Source organism: Poecilia formosa, unplaced genomic scaffold (genome assembly GCF_000485575.1).
Source record: "Poecilia formosa unplaced genomic scaffold, Poecilia_formosa-5.1.2 Scaffold229, whole genome shotgun sequence".
Taxonomy (NCBI): Eukaryota; Metazoa; Chordata; class Actinopteri; order Cyprinodontiformes; family Poeciliidae; genus Poecilia; species Poecilia formosa.
Genome location: NW_006800168.1, coordinates 669,928 through 687,946, shown reverse-complemented (window position 1 = coordinate 687,946; position 18,019 = coordinate 669,928). Strand labels below are relative to the sequence as shown.

Below are 18,019 nucleotides of genomic sequence, written 5' to 3'. Positions count from 1 at the left end.
AGATGCGCGTGCTCCGGCATCAGGAGTAGTAACGAGGCTGTCATCACGGAGAAATGTCAAGTATTCCACCTCGCTGCCGACTCCTCAGCGCGGCCCGCTGCCGTGGAGGCCCGGCCCACGCAGTCAAAAGTTCACAACAACAACAGAGGGCATTGTGGGTTCTCTCCAATCAGAGCACTTGTGAATGCTAACTATGCCAGCTGAGATATGCAGTAGGATTGAACTCGGAGTGTGCACGCTGGGGTCAAACTGCAATTTTAAAACCCTTTGAGCGCTCCCTTTCAGCCTGGGCGGAGGACCCTGTGGGCGGGCTTCGTCGTTTAGGGAAAAATGTCAGTCGGTCACAGAGAAGGGAGTGATTGGATCGACTCAACACATTCTGCTGCTTTGTTTGTAAAACATAAAACATCTCTGAAGCCAAAACCTAGAAGTGTTAGCGCCGAAGAAAAGGTGCTTTCACACTGAGCATGATTTAAAGTGTCTGATGCTCCTTTTGACACCAAAGAAACCATCAACATATTCATTTTCAGACATGAGTTAAAATATACAAAACCACAGAGGCAAACAAAAGCTGACCACAGCAGAGCTGGAAAAATAAAAACAGGATCAGACGGCTTCTCCGGTTTCAGCCGAGATGGAAAATAAATGCCATGACTCTTCTGCTACATTTAAAGTCACAGTACAACTTGATATATGCCCTTTTTGTCTTGAGAAATGAAAAACATGCAAAATGAGCATTTAAATTGGGAATTTGTTGCCTTTTGCCCACCTTTAGAAAACACAGAAGTAACTTTGATGTCAAGAAATGTTAAATCTGGAGGGCTTACTGCTGTATAAAACTTTATACATAGAGAGTTACGATTAGGTTTTGAGTTACGATTAGGTGTTATTAGTTAAGGATGGACTAAAAAACACAAAGACTGTATCTAACATTTAGCGCACTTAGCCTCCCTTAAAAGTAACTTTTCCAGATAAAGTCTAAAGTGCTAATTTTGCTCGATTGTTTTGTAAACTTTCAGTTGAACAAAGTTATGCATTTCTTTTGAAGTTTTGGTTATCAATGTTTCTATTCATGCTTTTATTTTGAAAAGGAGAAGCAGATTGGTTCCCTTTTCCCAATAACTTTTATTAACATAGAGACACAATTGAAAACAATACAGAGACATAAATACGATGTCTAATGGGGTTATGAAGGATGGTGCTTGAGGGCTGTAATCCTCCAAGGGAAGATATCAATTTAAGTGAAGTTAGCGCTTTAGAATTAGCTTCTGCTAAATGCCACTTTATTCTTAGCAATTTAGCATTAGCAAAACTGGTGATTATCATTAGTGTTATTGCTAGCAAAACTAAATTTGTAGTTAGCGGTCACCACTGCTAATTATAAACTTAGCACTACTTTGATTTGAAACTGTTACCCACATTTGTGCAATATAACCAACATTAGACAATGATGAAACACACCTTAGCTCATATTTAGCTAACTAAGAATCTTTGATAATATTTTGTGAAAAAAACAAAAAAAACATTTTCCAAATATATTACAAAGATGTAGTTTTGCTTGGATGTTTTGTAAACTTTCCATTGAATAAAACACAACATCTGTGGTAAAGTTTTGCTTATCGACGCTATTTAGTCATGCTTTAATTTTGAAAAGGGGAAAATTGTTTATGCAGCAGTTCCACTTCCTCTTGTGTTCTCTTAAACTATTTAAAACAAAAAAATATACAAGAACAAATTAAAAGAAGAGAATAGGACAATTATTTTAGATAATGCAATATCTAAAAGCATTATGGAACATGTAAACGCTTTAGCTTTAGCGTTATCTTTCGCATTCGCTAAATATTGTGTTGGTGTAGGGTTAGTGAATTAACTTTAACTTCGCGTTTAGCACAGCTAATAAGAAACTTAAAACTATTTTGATTGATTTATTTTGATTTCAAATGCTGTCCCAAACACTGAACACATTACATTTGTGGAACATAACCAATACTAGGCAACGATGAAGCACTCGTTAGCTCATCTTTAGCCGATCAAGAACATTTGATAACATTTTGCTGAATAATAATTGATTTTGTGATAATAATATCAGAAGGCTGACCAAATTTGATTAAAACATGACCAGAAATTCATTATCAATCATTGGTTAACGAGTTTATCCATTCTTTTTCTTTAGCTCAGTATCATTAGGTGAGATGTTTAGTATCCTTAAATCAGGAAAGCCTGACAAATTGTTCCTTTCAGCGTTGGATGTTTTCCTTTCTGGTTTTTGTACCTGACGACATCCGAAGTCAGAGTTTCATCTCTTTGCTCTCCTCCCCAATCCCTTGATCGCCGACCTCAGGAGCAACATAATGATTCACATTCGGATCATTATTCTTAATACCTCTGAGTATTCTGCTAATATCTGATAATTGCACTGGAGTGACCTTAGGACAAACGCCATTATGAGTTTAAGAGATGACTGCTTTTCGGAGATTTTATTCCCTCTGAACGGTTGGAAGGGCCCCGTGTTTGAACTCAACTTATATTTATCAAGCGTTATTCCCGATATTTAAGATACTGCAATACAAATAAATTATTCATGTCAATTAGCTTTTCATCTTTCAAGATACAAACTTGTGTGATCTCCTTAACAACTATTTATTTCATACCAAAACACGGCTCTCCCTGGAAGCCCACTGCTATCGCCCGAGGACATGTCTTTTAAATAAAAGCATCAGAGCTTTGCATACCTACGATTTGCATATTAAAGGCGCCGGGAGACGGATGATAGAAGAATCAGGCGCAGCAGTTTAATCATCACTCAACTCTGACTGGAATCCTAAACTCTTTCTGGCTTCGGCCTTCAGAGACGGCAGGATGAGCCAAAAGCTTTTCAAGTTGCTGTTGTTGGTTGCTCTTTGTGTTTCTGACGACTGCGCTGATGGAGCACAATAAAAAGGATGAAAAGAAGGAGAAGCATGACGCCTATTTTTAAGATTATTCTTACACACCTTCTATTTACTCTGTTAAGCTTCAGGAAAGTTTTTCCAAAAGGAGAAGCAAAGTGTAGGCGAAAACTTCCTCATCTCAGCCGTGCGTCACGCTGATCTCCTCTGATTGGCTGCTGCCCCGTGGCGACACATGCCCCGTTTAATCCGAGGAGACGCAGCAGCGACTTGCATCATGCAGTTAAACTTGCAGCGCTGCAGTTTGGACTCAACTCGCAGAAAAAGTTTGTCCTCTTGAACTCGTCACCAAAAGCGATGAAAAGACTATTTAAAAATGAAGAAGGTTTTCAGGAAACTACAAACAACCTGGATCTCTTACAGCAGAGATGACCCCTCCTCCACGTATTGCTGCATCTGAATACACCAAAAACAAACAGATGCCACAGTGACTGGCACCCTGGACATTTTTAGAAAATAAAAAGCAAAAAGAAGGACAGATTGATGGACGAATTGATCGACAGACGGACGGTTTGATGGATTTGTCCGACTCCACAACATAGAAAGCAACCAAAGTTTGTTTTTCTTAATCTAGCATTAGAATAAAAACGCCTCCTCAAACCAGGAAAGACAAGAAAACATTGCGTTGTACTGAGGCTGATGTGTGTTTGTCTGTCCTGCAGGGTTCTGATGTGTCTCAGGTCCAGGAGGCCATGAGGTTCATTCAGTTCAGGAGCATCAAACCAGGAAACACCTCAAACGCCAAGGACCCTGTTGCTAAGCACAGTGGAGGATGTGTGATGCTTTGGGATCTACTACTACCCCTCTGAAACATTTTTAATAGAGATTTTAACCAAAAAAACCCAACAGCTCTGGTCCAATATGTCTCCGTCTGCGTCCATGTTTGGACGCTGCAGAGGAACCAGCTTACCTCTGACTCAACAGGAGCTACAAGCAGCAGCTCAGTTCCTTCAGCCGCCGTCACTCTGACTTCCTGTGATGTTTGCCCCGTGGCGACCGCCGTCCTGGACGAGTCCACTATCGGGTCGCATCACTCGCTTCGGACCTGACCCACTTCAGCGAGTGACCCACCTCGTCCCCAGACCCTGACGCTGAAGTCTAATTAAAGCCTTCATGCCATTACACTCATCGCCACCGACAGCAGATTGACGCTTGGTGACATCATGCAAATGAGGCCGAGGCAACTTCTCCCACAAACTTCCCCGGACCGCAGCAGATCACAGAATATTTCTGCTAAATCTTTCATATGCAGATTTAAATGTTCACAGGAGCTGGCTTCTTTTGAAAAAACCTGCTAGCCACTGAAAAATTCAAAATGGTGACCATTTTTCAAGATGGTCGTCAGGGAAAGAATTATTTTCGCATTGCATCTGTCAATATTTACTTTTGGTGTCAAATCATACACAACTGAACCGATGGGGACCATGTTTACCCATAATCTTAGATTTTCAAGATGGCCGCCATGATCGTCATGGAAAATTATTTTTGCACTAAAATTGCCAGTTAAACAAGTTTGGTGTCAAATCATAAATATTTTCAACCATAGAAATCATTTGCTCTTGTGTTTCCTTTGGTTGTAATGGAGAATATATATTTGCAGTAAAATTGGCTATGATTATTAGCCACAGCTAACCAAAAAGTTGGGTTCAATAACTTAATGTTAGCGCTAAAAACATTAAACCGCAAGGCTCATAAAAAAGGATTAGTGGAAGGTGACATTAAACCACAAAGCACATTTAAATATTAGCAGACACTAATATTAAGCGCCTAAAATAAGCAGAAGATAACACTAAACACAGTAAAAAATTAGCAGAATTTAATGCTAACAATTAAGATGAGTGTCTCAAGTTAGATCCACTAACCACTACATACGAAACAAGCATAATGTTAAACTGCTTAACTTAGCAGAAGCTAATCCTAAACCACTAAGCACAAAAACTAAGAAAAGCTAAACAAAAATTAGCAAAAGCTAACACTAAACTGATAAATAATATTAGCTGAAGCGAACATTGAGCACAAAGAAAAAAGCAGAAGCAATTTTGAAACCGCTGAACAAAGAGAAACTCTGCCAGACTGAGAGTTCTCTTTATGTCCTTCAGTGTCTGATTTTGCAACATATTATAACTTTAAAGTTGGATTAAACAAATTTGCTTAAAATACTCAAAAATGGCAGCCATCTTGAAAACGGGCAGCGATCCTGATATTCAAGTAGGAAATCCAATAGTAAATACACAAACAATATAATTTTTTCTGGATGTATCCACACTTTTTACAGCCTGCTGCGCTCCAACATGGCCTCTCTCCTGGAAGGTGGCACCTCGCTTCGCCCTGGGGACGCCGCGCTCTCACATCTCGCAGGCCGGCTGGGCCCCCCTGATTGCTGCGGCTGCTGCAACACACACGCATTTACACCAGCAAGCTGCAAACTGCTCCAAGCTGCCCAAACAACACGCGGGCCTGAATGAGACGTGCAGGACGACGCCAAGAACACGCCGGTCCTCACAGGAACTGGACGTGACTGAAGAGTGGAGGTAGAGAGGAAGACGCAGGAGTTTGTCTGCGTGGTTTTATTCTGGCCAGGAGGTTTATGAGGAAGATGAGACGTCTTCTGAAATACCAGCAGATTTTACTGCACTGAACAGTTTAATCATTAAATCTGGACATTTCTCACTTAATTTGGGATTTAATTAGACGCCATAGCGATCGGTTTTAACTGATTATTGTTTAACATCAAGTTTTATCTCCACCCATCAAACTTGAGAAGCTGCTTCAGTAAGAGGGAGGTTCAAACTGCGGGCGCAGGTCCCGTTATCCTGATGATGTCATCATGATGATGCTATCATCATGATGTTATCTTTTCTGTCCACAACGTCCCACATGTGTCCATTTTCAAAATTGAAGTTTTCTCTGAAGTTTTGGTCCAAATTCAAGTTTCATCAGTAAAGTTCACAAAGAAGAAAGAAGGAAGGAAGGACGGATGGATTCATGGACAGAAAGAAAAATCTAATTCAGAAATTTAAAATCTGGAAACAAAAATATTTTCCCACCTTGTGAAAAACCGATTTTTTGCCTCTAATGTAATTTTTTCCTTACTGTGATTTTTCTTGCCGTTTTCTCAGTCATTGTTGATGTTTATTTTAAATCCGTTTTCAGATCATTTTTTCTGCACCGTCATGTAGTTTTTTTAAAACTCTGACTCCTTCTCATTTTGAAGTTTCCCCTTCCGGGCTGCCGTAGTTCACACTGAAGTCTTCAGACTCTGTGCATCCTTTAAATTGGTACTTGGCAGCCGGTCTTCCTGGTTCCCAAAGCCAATCAGAGCTCGGCGTCAGAAGGTGGTTTGGATCTGGGTAATCAGGAGTCGGCTTTTTGTACGAGGAAGAGAAGAAAAACACCCACACGGGTTGACACGGCGCTCCCCTTCCCCCTGCCTTCCTGTGCAAACTTGGACTCGGTTCCGAGTGAGAAAAGCCGAGGGGGGTCTGGCTTCACGGCAGAGATGGAGGATGCAGAGACCATCCATGTGTGTGTGAGTGTGTGTGTTTTTTTTCCTTGTGCACAAACAGAACCGACAGTCCCAGAAATGTGAAATTCCAACAAGATTTAATATGCAGAGTTGCACAAATGGCATGACTCGGAAAGCCTCCAAAAGTCTTTCAGAGGTAAAAAAAAAAAAAGCTGCTGTAAGTGGGCCAACAACATAGCAGCGCTGATTGAATAATACTTTTTGATCTGCAGAAACACAACACCAACCTAAACTCTGCAGATTTTCTCCACCTTCCAGTGAAAACCTGCTGGCCTTCGCTCTGAAAGCCGGTGAATAAGTTATAAATTCGCCTGATTACAGAGCAAAACGCTACAAACTCTGAGACAAAATGGCGGCGGACAGGCGGCGCTCAGCGAAGTGTTTCTGCAACCCAGACGTCCGAACCCGACATCTATCTGCAACTGAATATTCCCAATTTTATCCGCCATTACCCACAAAACCCCTAAAAGTTCCCGTCCACCATTACTCCTGTCCCACATGTTCATTTTCTTAAGATATTAGGCAATTTAATTACAGTTAAGAGCATTAAGGAGCAAATTTAAGTATAATTTGCAGTTCATGAACTGTTTTTGAAAATTACTCTTAATATAATTAACTTGTGTCATTAGGGCCTAATCCCTGCAGGCTACAGAGGGAAATGCTTCCTTTAAGAAATTACATACGTTCAGTTCCTGTTGGACTGCAGAGGTGGAGTAATTATCCGTTTCCAGGGGAAACGGGCTGCTATTAGCTCTGCAGAAAACCACAGAAAGGCCCGGTTCTGACAGAACACACCGATCCAGGTGAAATAAATCACTGGTAAGGAATCTTGAAGATCAGATTGTAGCTAAACATTATTCCTGGAAGGTTTAGTGGAAGGAAAAGCTAAAATGATAGCGAAAAAGACTCACAGCATCACAGATGTATTTAAGTAGGTGAGACACTGAGCTGCATCAGGGGTTCACAAACTTTTCAGCCTGAGATCCACAAAACAGAGGAAAAAATACATAATCATTTCCTCCTCCTGATTTCTACGGAAGAAAATTAGGACAACAACAAAAAGAAAGAAAAAAAAAACTATCTTTTCTCTGAATTTTTACTTTTCACTCTGAATTTCAACTATAATCTCAGCATTTTGATTCTAATCTCCAAATTCTAACTTTTTTTGTGGAATTCTAACATTTGTTTACTCAAAATTTTGATTATGATCTCAGAATTCCTAAGTTTTTCTCTGAATTTTAACTTTTTTTTCCTCAAAATTTTGACTCTAATCTGCAAATTCTAACATTTTTTGCAGAGTTCTAATTTTGTATCAATTATGTCAAAATCCTAATAATCAAACATTCTTAGACATGTCAATTTTTTTGTTACCATATATAAATAATCAGATAACCGTTTCTTTCTTGTTATAAGATTCGTAAATCTTAACTTCATTCCCTCTGAAAGCCTGTCACAAATTTAATTTAGCACTAAATTTGCCTGATGGTGCACAAACAATTTAAACATTTCTGATTCTGAGGAAAACAGTCAGAATTTCTTTTATTTTCCTTTAGTGGCCCTAATATTCTTCCATACATTTCAAACTAAATACAGAGTCCAATAATTTTAAGCATTTTTAAATTATTTTCTTTGACAAAAATGATTAAAAGGTATACTATTTAATGTGATATTTATTTATTTCAAGACATTTATTTAATGTTGTCCCTTTTGGCCTTCCATACACCTCAGTGTTCAGCTCCCTATGATTTATTCATCTTGCTTTGATTTTGTGATGATTCTTGCTTTGACAGAAACAAACAGCTCAGTGAAACGTTGCATTAAAGTCTGAGTTCTGTTACGTTTGTGATGGTAGGACAGGAAAGGTTAGATAGCACAAGTTGATTCAGGTGTCAAGTATTTTTACCTGAACCAAAGAGAAAGTAACGAATTACCTAAAAATGACTAGAAATATTCAGTTCTGTTGCTTTTGAATGAGTAATTTAGGGTTTACGGTTTTTCTTATTGAATAAAGTTTAATTTTTTCTCATCTAAATAAATATTCTCAGAGTAAAAGCTGGATTTCTCCACCTCTTCACCAGGAGTCTTTCTAACAGCGGCCATGTTTCTTCAAACTTTCCTTCACTGAGGCAGAATAAAACTGGTTTTGGTTTCTGACTGTAGCAGCAAAAACGCCCCAGAGAAGAGGGGCAAAGGGCAAGACATCATGGATTTTTTATGAGCACATTAAAGCCAGCCTGTTCTTCCTCTGGTGAAGTACGCCGCTTAATTAGAGCAGATATTTCCTTGTCGAAAATCGTGGGGGCCAACGTCTAATTAAATCAAGAGGACAGTGGCGATCTCAGCAATGGGAACGCCCAGGCAGCCATCCACCAGCTTCATAAAACATGCATGCAGAAGAAAGCGCTCATTTAGCAGGAGCTGCGGCTCTCTGAGGGTTTCTGAGGGTCTCTGAGCGTCGCACCTTGATGGTTAGCGCTGCTTTTCTCGACGTGTCGATCCGTCTTTGGCCGGGCTTTAATCAGACTCCAGCCGGCTAACTGACCGCTGATTCAGAATGATATGATTACACCTTCACCGGCATGCTGAGCAGCTCTGAGTCAGTCCTCCACTCTCTCTAGAAAACGTGTAATGAGCGATGTTCCCTGCACCCAGCTGGGGCCTCGCATATCCAGCCATGATCCGGCATCCTAATCAGCCGTCAGCCAGGAAAAAGCCGCTGCCGCCGCTGCATCAGGATCTGTGTTTGTGCATATCAAAAGATTTCCACAAACGCGTTGGCAAAACACATAATCACTCTTCCCTTGAAGGGGAGACAAGCGCCGGACAGACGGACAGATCATTTCCTTTGAGTGCTGTGGGACACGTGACGTGCCGGCTGCCGCTTTAATCGAACAATTCCAGAAACTTCTGATCCGATAGCCAATCAAAGGAACATGATGTTCCTCCAAAAGCAGCATAAACAGTCTGCAAATGCAGCTAGAGAGAAAAACTTTCATATTTATAGACATGGGTGACATTTACACACATGCTGCAGGAGGGACTGGTGCGCTTCACGAAACAGATCCAAGAAACATGTAGAAACATTTGACCAAAGTTAAACCAAATACAGAGGCAGTGTATGTAAACTTCTGAACTATTATTCTGGTATTTAGTAAGTAGAAATAATTGTAGTAACACCACCTGATCTAAAAACTAGGAAAGATTTGATTTCAACTTCTGGGATGAAAAGAGTTTAATATCCTTTAATTTAAAAAAGGTATTAAAATATCCTCTTATTTAATCATTTTATTTTTGCAGCCCTTTGAGATCTCGAGATACAAAGGGCATTATAAATAAAATCTATTATTATTATTATTATTAATTCAGGGTATCTAAACATCTGATCTGAGCTGGAAGTAACAGTGGAAGATTTCTTCTTACCCGACTCAGCTGGATCTCTTGACACTGAAGACAGACAACAGGCAGCTAGTCTCACCTCTGAAAAGGACAAAATTATAATGAATCTCTGCTTTTTAAAAATATGACAAGGATACATTAAAAAACAAATAAACTAAATATTTAGAAAGGTAATTTTAAAAAATTGAATAAAAGTAGAAAAACAATTTTGAAAACTGAAATTGTTTTATAGAAAAAATAAAAAATTACAAAAATTATTTCAATATTTTAATTAAATTTGAAAAATAAAAAAAATAACGAGTAAATAAAAAAACCAATTAAAGAAAAATAAATAAAATTTTAGAAATATTTTAACAAAAATTACAAAGATCGACCCGATGAAAACTACGAAGTGGGCCACGTTGGCAAACACTTCCTGTTTTAGGAGTGAAAAAATAGGAACTAAAATCTTTTACTCACACAAAAGTAGTGTATTTATCCATGGTAGGACTTCCAAAGTATAGAAAAAATTGAAGAGTGAAACGAGGATCTTGTTCGAGCAGCTGAGTTCACTGCTGAGCAGATGCCATTTTAGCATACCGGAAGTCTACCATGCTACTTTATTAAAACAATATACCGGTGCTTGTGAAGGAACGTTACACTGAACCACCTTTATAAACTACTGCAAAATAACTAATTATTAATTTACTGCTTACAGGATGGACGATTACAGGGCCAGACGGACGAACGAAAAAGCTCTTATTTTGAAGCCTGCCGCTTTACAGCATGTGCTTTACACATTCCGCTAGCAGTTCGCTAGCTTTAGTGAAGTACCGAGGTTTTCGGTATTTAAAGGCAGTTTAACGATCACTTCAGAGCAAAACTTTATGATTTCAAACTTTATGTTCTCACCAGAAACACAAAAGTTCAACGCGGGAAAGTAAATCCACTCTCCTTCTTCCTCTTTATCTTCTTCAGCTTGGAGGAGAAAGGGGGGAAGATAGTTAACCATTACCGCCACCTACTGGTATGGAGTGGTATATTCAGTCTGTTCCTTTTACTCGTTTCCCCTGGACTGAACCACATGGAGGTGCCTCCAAGTTCACAACATGAGTAAGAAACCTTTTTTGAGATGATTAGTGTTGACAAAGAGGCTAGCAGGTGGCTTCTTCTTCTTCTTCCTTTTTCTAGGAAAGCATCTCATTTTAAAGGAAAACCAGCCTCTCTTTGACCTTTTTTCTAGCTTCCTGTTTGTCACTTTTCTCAGTGAACAGCTAAACTTCCCTTTGGGAGGATATTTCCAGCAGCAGAGTCCCAGATCTCAGCAGGAGTCCGGTTAGCTGTTGCCAAACGGGGTGTTTCAGTGACAGCAAGCTCATAAAACCATAAATGTAAATTAATAAAAATCCACGCGGGGGTGCTTACAGAGCTGTCCAACACCACCAAGGTGTAGCAAGCCCCCGCCTTCGTTCCCCCTTCGACAGGGAGCGCATTGTTGTCTTTGTGGTGCTGTGCAGCTGCCGTATTCCCGGGAGGAGACGGAGACGTTTCTCACACCGTCTCGCCTCCAGAAATCCTGCTTACAGGGAAAATGTAGGAAACAATCTGTGAAAGAGGCCTGAGCCATGTTGGAGAAGCAGCAGGTACTTTCTTTAGAGATGTTTCCTGGCAAGGCGCGCAGCAAAACGTTACAAACACAAACTGCAAGGTTTTAATTAGGACTTCATGTGAGAGAAGTGGCACAAAACTGAGAGGAAGGAGGAAAATAAGTCATGCTTTTCAGTGCTTTGAGAAAAATCTTTGCAGATTAAAGTTTCAAACTCTTGGTATAGCACTTTAGCATTAGCATCCACTAAATACCTTGTTGGTATTGTTCTTTAGCATTAGCTTCTGCTAAATACCATGTTGGTGTAGCACTTTAGTAATGCCTCTTGCTAAATACTGCATTGGTGTAGCAATTTAGCATCATCTTCTGATAAATACTATGCTAATATAGCACTTTAACATTAACGTCTGCTAATTATTGTGTTGGTGTAGCGATTTAACCTTAGCTTCTACATACCACGTTAGTCTAGAGTGTTACTTTCAGCAGAACTAATGTTTATGACTGGTGCTTAAGGGTTAGCAAGGTTAACATTTTAGCTAGCGGTGCCCACCACTGGGATCGCTGCAGCTACAACTTCCTCCCTGACCCATCTGCATCGCTCCTTGACCTCCATGTTGTCCAACGTTCTCAACAATCCTCTGAGGCCTTTACAGAACCTTGAGGGTCGACGACGCCGGCTCTTTTTGTTCCTCTTCACCATTAAGCACCTCAAATCTCTATAAAATACGCTAAAAATTTGAGAAACAATGCTTGAGTGCAGCAGTAAAACACCCACATTAAGTGTATTTTATGGTGTTCTCCTTGCCCTCGTAGCACCGCTGGCACCGGGCTGCACCACCTGCTCCGAGCCTCTTTCCAGTCCAGCCAGACCCAACAGCTGGCTGCTCTTCTGACGCTCTGATTGGCTAATCCCTGCTGGTCAGTTGCACTTTCTTCCTCCTTGCGTGTCATTGAACTTTCTCCCAGCCAGTGCCAGGTCAGACAAGAGCGATCTCTGCCTCCTCCACTCTTCACCCAGCCTCGTCCTTCACCAGCCCCCCCGCCAACGGACCGGCCTGCACACGTGAATAATTTAATGAGGTCGAATGTGAGAGTCTCCTCTGCTTTCTCCTTGTTCACACCCATCAGATGGAGAAACAAAGACCCCACATAAACCTGATGCTAGCACCTAAAAGCTCTTAGCTTTAATGCTTTAATCAGGAACCAGCTTTCATGAAGATCTTCTTTTGTCCATCATGGATTCCTTCTTCTTCATTCAACTACTAACTGACCCACATGGCTGTAAAAGGAAAATAAAATGTCACAACTTCAGTGAATGGTGACACTTTCCTGTAGCAGTCAGTCTTGCAACACAGCTGAAGATGCTTCTGACTGAAGGTAATTGCTGTATGATTCTGTATGACATGCTACCCACTCAAAATCTGGGCAGTAGTTGGTGAAAACTGCTAATCCACCTCATTTGCTTTTGCTACTGCTGTTTAAATATTTGTCTCACAGAGAGATGTTGGAGTAGGGTACATTATCCTCACCCATCATGACTGATGGAAGAGATGGGTTGAACTTTCTGGCTGGTCCTGTTCTACATCCAAGATTCCTCCTTTTCCAACTATTCCGGGTAAAAGTTCAGATGTTATTTGAGCTTTTGAGATGTGAATCAAATCCATTTAACTTGCTTTTGCCACTCTGGCAGAAAGATGTTGGAGTAGGGGATATAATCCGTTGCCTGTTATGATTGCTGGCAGAGATGGTTTAAACTCTCTCCTCCTCTCTCTGCTTCCCTGATTTCTCCTTTTAACTACTCTTGGATTTGGGGTCAAAGTTCAGATGTTATTTTAACTTTTGAGAAGCTAATCAAATCCACCTCATTTGCTTTTGCCACTCTGTGTAGCAGAAAGATGTTGGAGTAGGGGATATGACCTTTGCCTGTTATGATTGATGGAAGAGGTGGTTTATATTTCCTGATTGGTACCGATCTGCATCCATCATTCCTCCTTTTCAACTCCTCTGAGACTTGGGGTCAAAGGTCAGGTGTTATTTGAGCTTCCAGCTAAAGAAGCTATTCCAAAACTGAACAACTTATGGAGGGAATTTGAGCTTTATTGGTTGAAGGCACCTGGTTTCCTTTCTTTTCTGTGCCGCCTGGTTCTTTCTTCATCGGATTCAAAGCCGTTGGTTTATTTCAGGCACTAATCTGTTCTCCAGCAGAGCCCAGCCTGAGTTTAAGATGGAAAAAAAGTGTCTTTTTTTTTCAACAAAACCTCAAACCTATTTTCATCTGCTGGCCTCCGCCGTGTTCTGTCATTCTCTATCACTCTTACTTTCCCTTCTTTTTTCATTCTGTAGCTGAACTTCCTCCATTTTTCCATTCTGCAACACTTCTCATTTTCCCAACAAATTAGCAGAAATGTGGATTTTTCTCCTTTCGAGGACGAAGGGATGCAGGTGAAACACCAAAGCTGGAGAAGATGAGTAAGAAAATTACAGATGAGTGTTTTTAAAGAGGGTCGGTTTCACTGCTTAGATAATCAGTGGAGGCAGCAGAGTAGCCTGAGGCAAAACGTACACTTAGCTTTGGTCTAAGCGCGGCCGGGCAGTGAATCATCAGAGCTCAGCTGTCCAAAACACACCACCAATCTGGACGGGGCATATGGCGGCATGACTCTGGTATGAATTACTACTACACGCCTGCTTGTTGTTTTTCCTGCCTTTTGCATGTTCTACGAGCTCCCAGCGCCGCCACACATCACGGCCAGTCAGCATCAGAGAGGGCCGAGCTAGATGGAGGATGAGAGAGGAGAAGGGGCGGAGCCAAGTAGCTCAGGGAGGAGAGAGGGCGGAGCCAAGCAGCTGATGGAGCAGAGGAGACACCTTGCAGGACGTCAAGATGTCCTCTGAAGACTCAGTCTGAGACAGAAACACAAGACTGGACTCAACTCACATCCAACCATTAAACCATCCATCTTTCCATCCATCCGTATGGTTTCCTTCTCCATGTCTGTATTGACAGTAATGAAAACTTTCCCAGAGTGAAGCATCACCACCATCACTGCAGTTCAAGTCATTATTCGTCTTTCCATCTCCAGTCCAAGATGCTGGGATTCTTTAACCGTCCACTTGAGACGGCACCTTCCCCCCTCCAAACCCAGAGGGACCGCTCCACCTTTCTCCATCTGAGAACCTTCAGAAATGTTTTGCATGAAAAAGTCTCTTTCTTCCACACCTTTTTTTTCCACGTCTCCCTCTACGAAGGGCGCTCTAATGAATGTAAATTTCCTCTCTCCGTTTCCTAATTCAGCCTCTCCACCACTCTGGGGTTGCAGGAATGTTTCATCACATCCATCTCCCACCTTTGACCTCCCTATTAGTTGCCTGTGAAGTCGGAGAGTCGGAATCTAACAGATGTAAAATGTAAAAGCAGAGGAAGGTTGAAATTTCTCCCCTAATGATAGCGATGTACTCCAGAGGATTCCCTCTTTGCCCATCTCTACACGAGCTCTCACTCTCTCTTCTTTTTCTTTGCATTTCTAATTGTTCACAGCACATCATCAAATTCATCAGCTAATCATTTAAGACACCCCCTTCCCGTCTTTTATCACAAATGATCCAACGGTAGGCCGATCGATAGGAAAATCAGAATATGCAGAGCGTGTTCTGGTCTTTTGGCATCGCGCAACCTTTGGCGCTTTCATCTTTGCCTTTTGAAGTTGCTTTCGCTGCGCAGAGCGCGGCTTGAGTGGCTGATGGAGACGGGCATCTCCTCCACCGGAGAGGTCCTCTCAGCTGGAATCCACCTGCCATCAGCAGGGGAGCGTTTCAGGAGGAGATTCACAAAACGAGGCACTCCTCTGTAGAATCAGATACCTGAATTACTGTTTGGAACCAATTATGAACAATAAAAGCTAAAAAATAATCCATAAAATCTCCTGTTTTGTTGGATTCACACAAAAATTTAACAACAGATGTTCTGTTTAGGTTGATGTAAAATCAAATATAAGGAAACCTTTATATTTGCCAACCAAACTGGAAAAACTCACCTGGTTTTGCTTCTAAAAAGAACATAAGTTAGTTGTTTGTTTTTTTTATTGTTATGTTATTGCCTGGTGCATAACTGTAAACAAAGTAAAAACTAAATTGCTATATTTAGTGTATTTACATATTTAAACCTCTAAGATGTCCTCATCAATTATGCTTGATTTAACCAACAAACTATAAAGCAAATAGCTTACTCCTTGACAACTTTACAGTATAAGAAACAAAAGTATGAACCACCACTGTGCGAAAAACAAGAGCTAGCATTGTGCTAATTACCTACTAATGTACAAATTAACCCACGAAGCTACAAGCATTTTTATAAGATAAAAGCTAATTTGGATGTGGAACGAACCAAACGAATCTTTTCATAGCTTATGACATTCAAAGTCAACTCATGACGTTGGGAAAATACTCACACAAGCAAGCAAGAAGTAGTACTAAAGCTAATTTAGTTCTCTTGCTTCAGCTGACGGCAGAATACAATCACTTCCGGTTCGCCATGAAGCCACTTCCGGTCGGCCGCCAAGCAAGTGGAAAAGGCGGAGCAAATACAAAAGTTCTTTCTAATTAAATTTAAAAACATAACAAGAGTTTTAAATGATTCCAAAAACAAAGATTGAGGAATAATCTTTTAAAGTACCTGAGAACGTTTGATGGTTCCACCTTGACATAATGGTAATTTTAGCCTCAAAGTACATACATATATACTCAGGGGTGAAAGTAGTTTTAAATTCTTGGGGTACTATAATTAATATATATATATATAAATTGTTTTTTATTAATTATAGTACCCCAAGAATTTAAAAACCCACACACACACACGCAGACATTACATACAGAAGAAAGGAAGCGAGCATTTCACCTGTGCGCGCGCACACACACACACACACACACACACACACACACACAGTTACTAAGGCATCGTGGAGATTCCTTCACACGTCTACATCCCAGAATAGCACCTGACCCAAACTCTTGTCCGAGTTGTTTTTGAAATCTGCCTTTGAAATACAATCATGAAGCCCTTTAATCCCCAAGGTTCCTGAATTAAGAAAGCCAAGAACTTCTGGGTTCTGGACCTCAATAAAATTATGTATGGAAACCATAAAAGCAAAAATTAAATCATATACAAATGTATTAATCTCTTCATGTTAAATAAATAAAAAGTATAATGTTTTATTTAAATATTTATGTCAGCTTGAGTCATGCAGAGCTGAGCTGATCATTTCCATAGCAACGAGTGCAGTGAGCTCACTGATGAGGTCATAGACGTACATCACAGTAGATCAAAGAAGTTCTAATGCTTGAATTCTGGAATCTCTAAGCATCAGTCAGGATCCAGACATTTCTTGAAGTTACAGATTTGTTTACAGCAACAATGTTCGGTTTTGCGACGGCGATTGTTCCCCTGATATTCCCGGTTGGTTGGGGCATTGGATATGCCGTGACCACCGGGATGAAGAAGGTATGTGATCGTTTCTTTCCTGGGAAGGATGGCAAAGAAGAAAACCATAAGACTGAAGAGGACGACGTGTTTTGGACTGGATTTCCATCCACTTCCAACAAACAAACCGACCCGGCTGGGGAGGTTTGTCCTGTAAAGGCTTTGGACGATGGGACCACGGACTCCATCTCGTCCTCTGTACGAGACAATACAGAGGACGACTGTACTGTCTCTGGACAAACCGACCCGGCTGGGGAGGTTTGTCCAGAGACGATGGTACACGATGGGGGTGAGACAACAGTCGCAGAAAAATCTGACCCGGCTGGGGAAGATTTGTCTGCGACTGATCTCGCAGCCAAAGCTGTGGCTGAAGGAACAGCCACAGCTTTGGTTTCCCTGGTCCCATCACTTTTCTTGCAGAAGAGTCCTCTGAAGGGGACTTTTACAGGGTCCTTTGAGTTACAGCGTTCCCCGGACGGGGAACGTTGTAACTCAAATGAAAACAGCGTTTCTTGTTTGTCCAGAACACCACCTCTAAATTTAAAGATTTCCGTTGGAGTCGAGGTTTCAAGTTCCCCTAGATCAGTAGATGGCGTTGGCTCGGATCTCCCAGATGTAGGGAGGACAGCATCTGCAGGACCCGGACAAGCTGAGGAGAACTTCTTCAAGTTCTCAGATGAGCTCCAGAACAGCTGGGTGAACGTTGCTTTCCAGAGCGTCCTGAACCTGAGCGTCACCAAGCGGTGTCTCGCTCAGGACAGGATTTTTCTGGAGGCATCGTCCATCCCCAGCTGTGGGAGGCTCATACACTCAGCTGTCCGTCAGCCCGGCAAACATTTTTGTCAACAAGACCTTTCCCCAGTTCTGATGGAGCTGAGCGAGAGGAAGCTACCGTCAGGTCTGGGGAAGGACTATGACATCAAAAGTTTGCTGGAGTCTGTTCTGGTCTGGTTGGACTCGTTTGGCGGCGACACAGATAGACAGATGTATGACAACGACTTCTGCTCTAACTGTGGAGCCACTTCCCTCAGGCTCCTGAACAACGGCGCCATGATTGCTCTTCCACCGATACTATTTTCAACCAGTAT

The 18,019-nt window shown here is 41.2% G+C and overlaps 1 long non-coding RNA gene across 2 annotated transcripts in view; it reads right to left on the bottom strand.

The window, feature by feature from the left end:
- Positions 1–11,169, bottom strand: part of LOC103149478 (uncharacterized) — a 62,630-nt gene extending 51,461 nt beyond the window's left edge. The window contains exons 1-2 of one of the 2 annotated variants that reach the window (XR_001664304.1): positions 10,762–11,169; positions 9,895–9,951 (exon numbers count right to left, since the gene is read on the bottom strand). This is a non-coding gene — a long non-coding RNA (uncharacterized LOC103149478). Of the gene's footprint in view, positions 1–9,894; positions 9,952–10,329; positions 10,506–10,761 lie in introns of those variants that run through there. The other variant, XR_477480.2, reaches the window with a different exon arrangement.
- Positions 11,170–18,019: the final 6,850 nt, after the last annotated feature.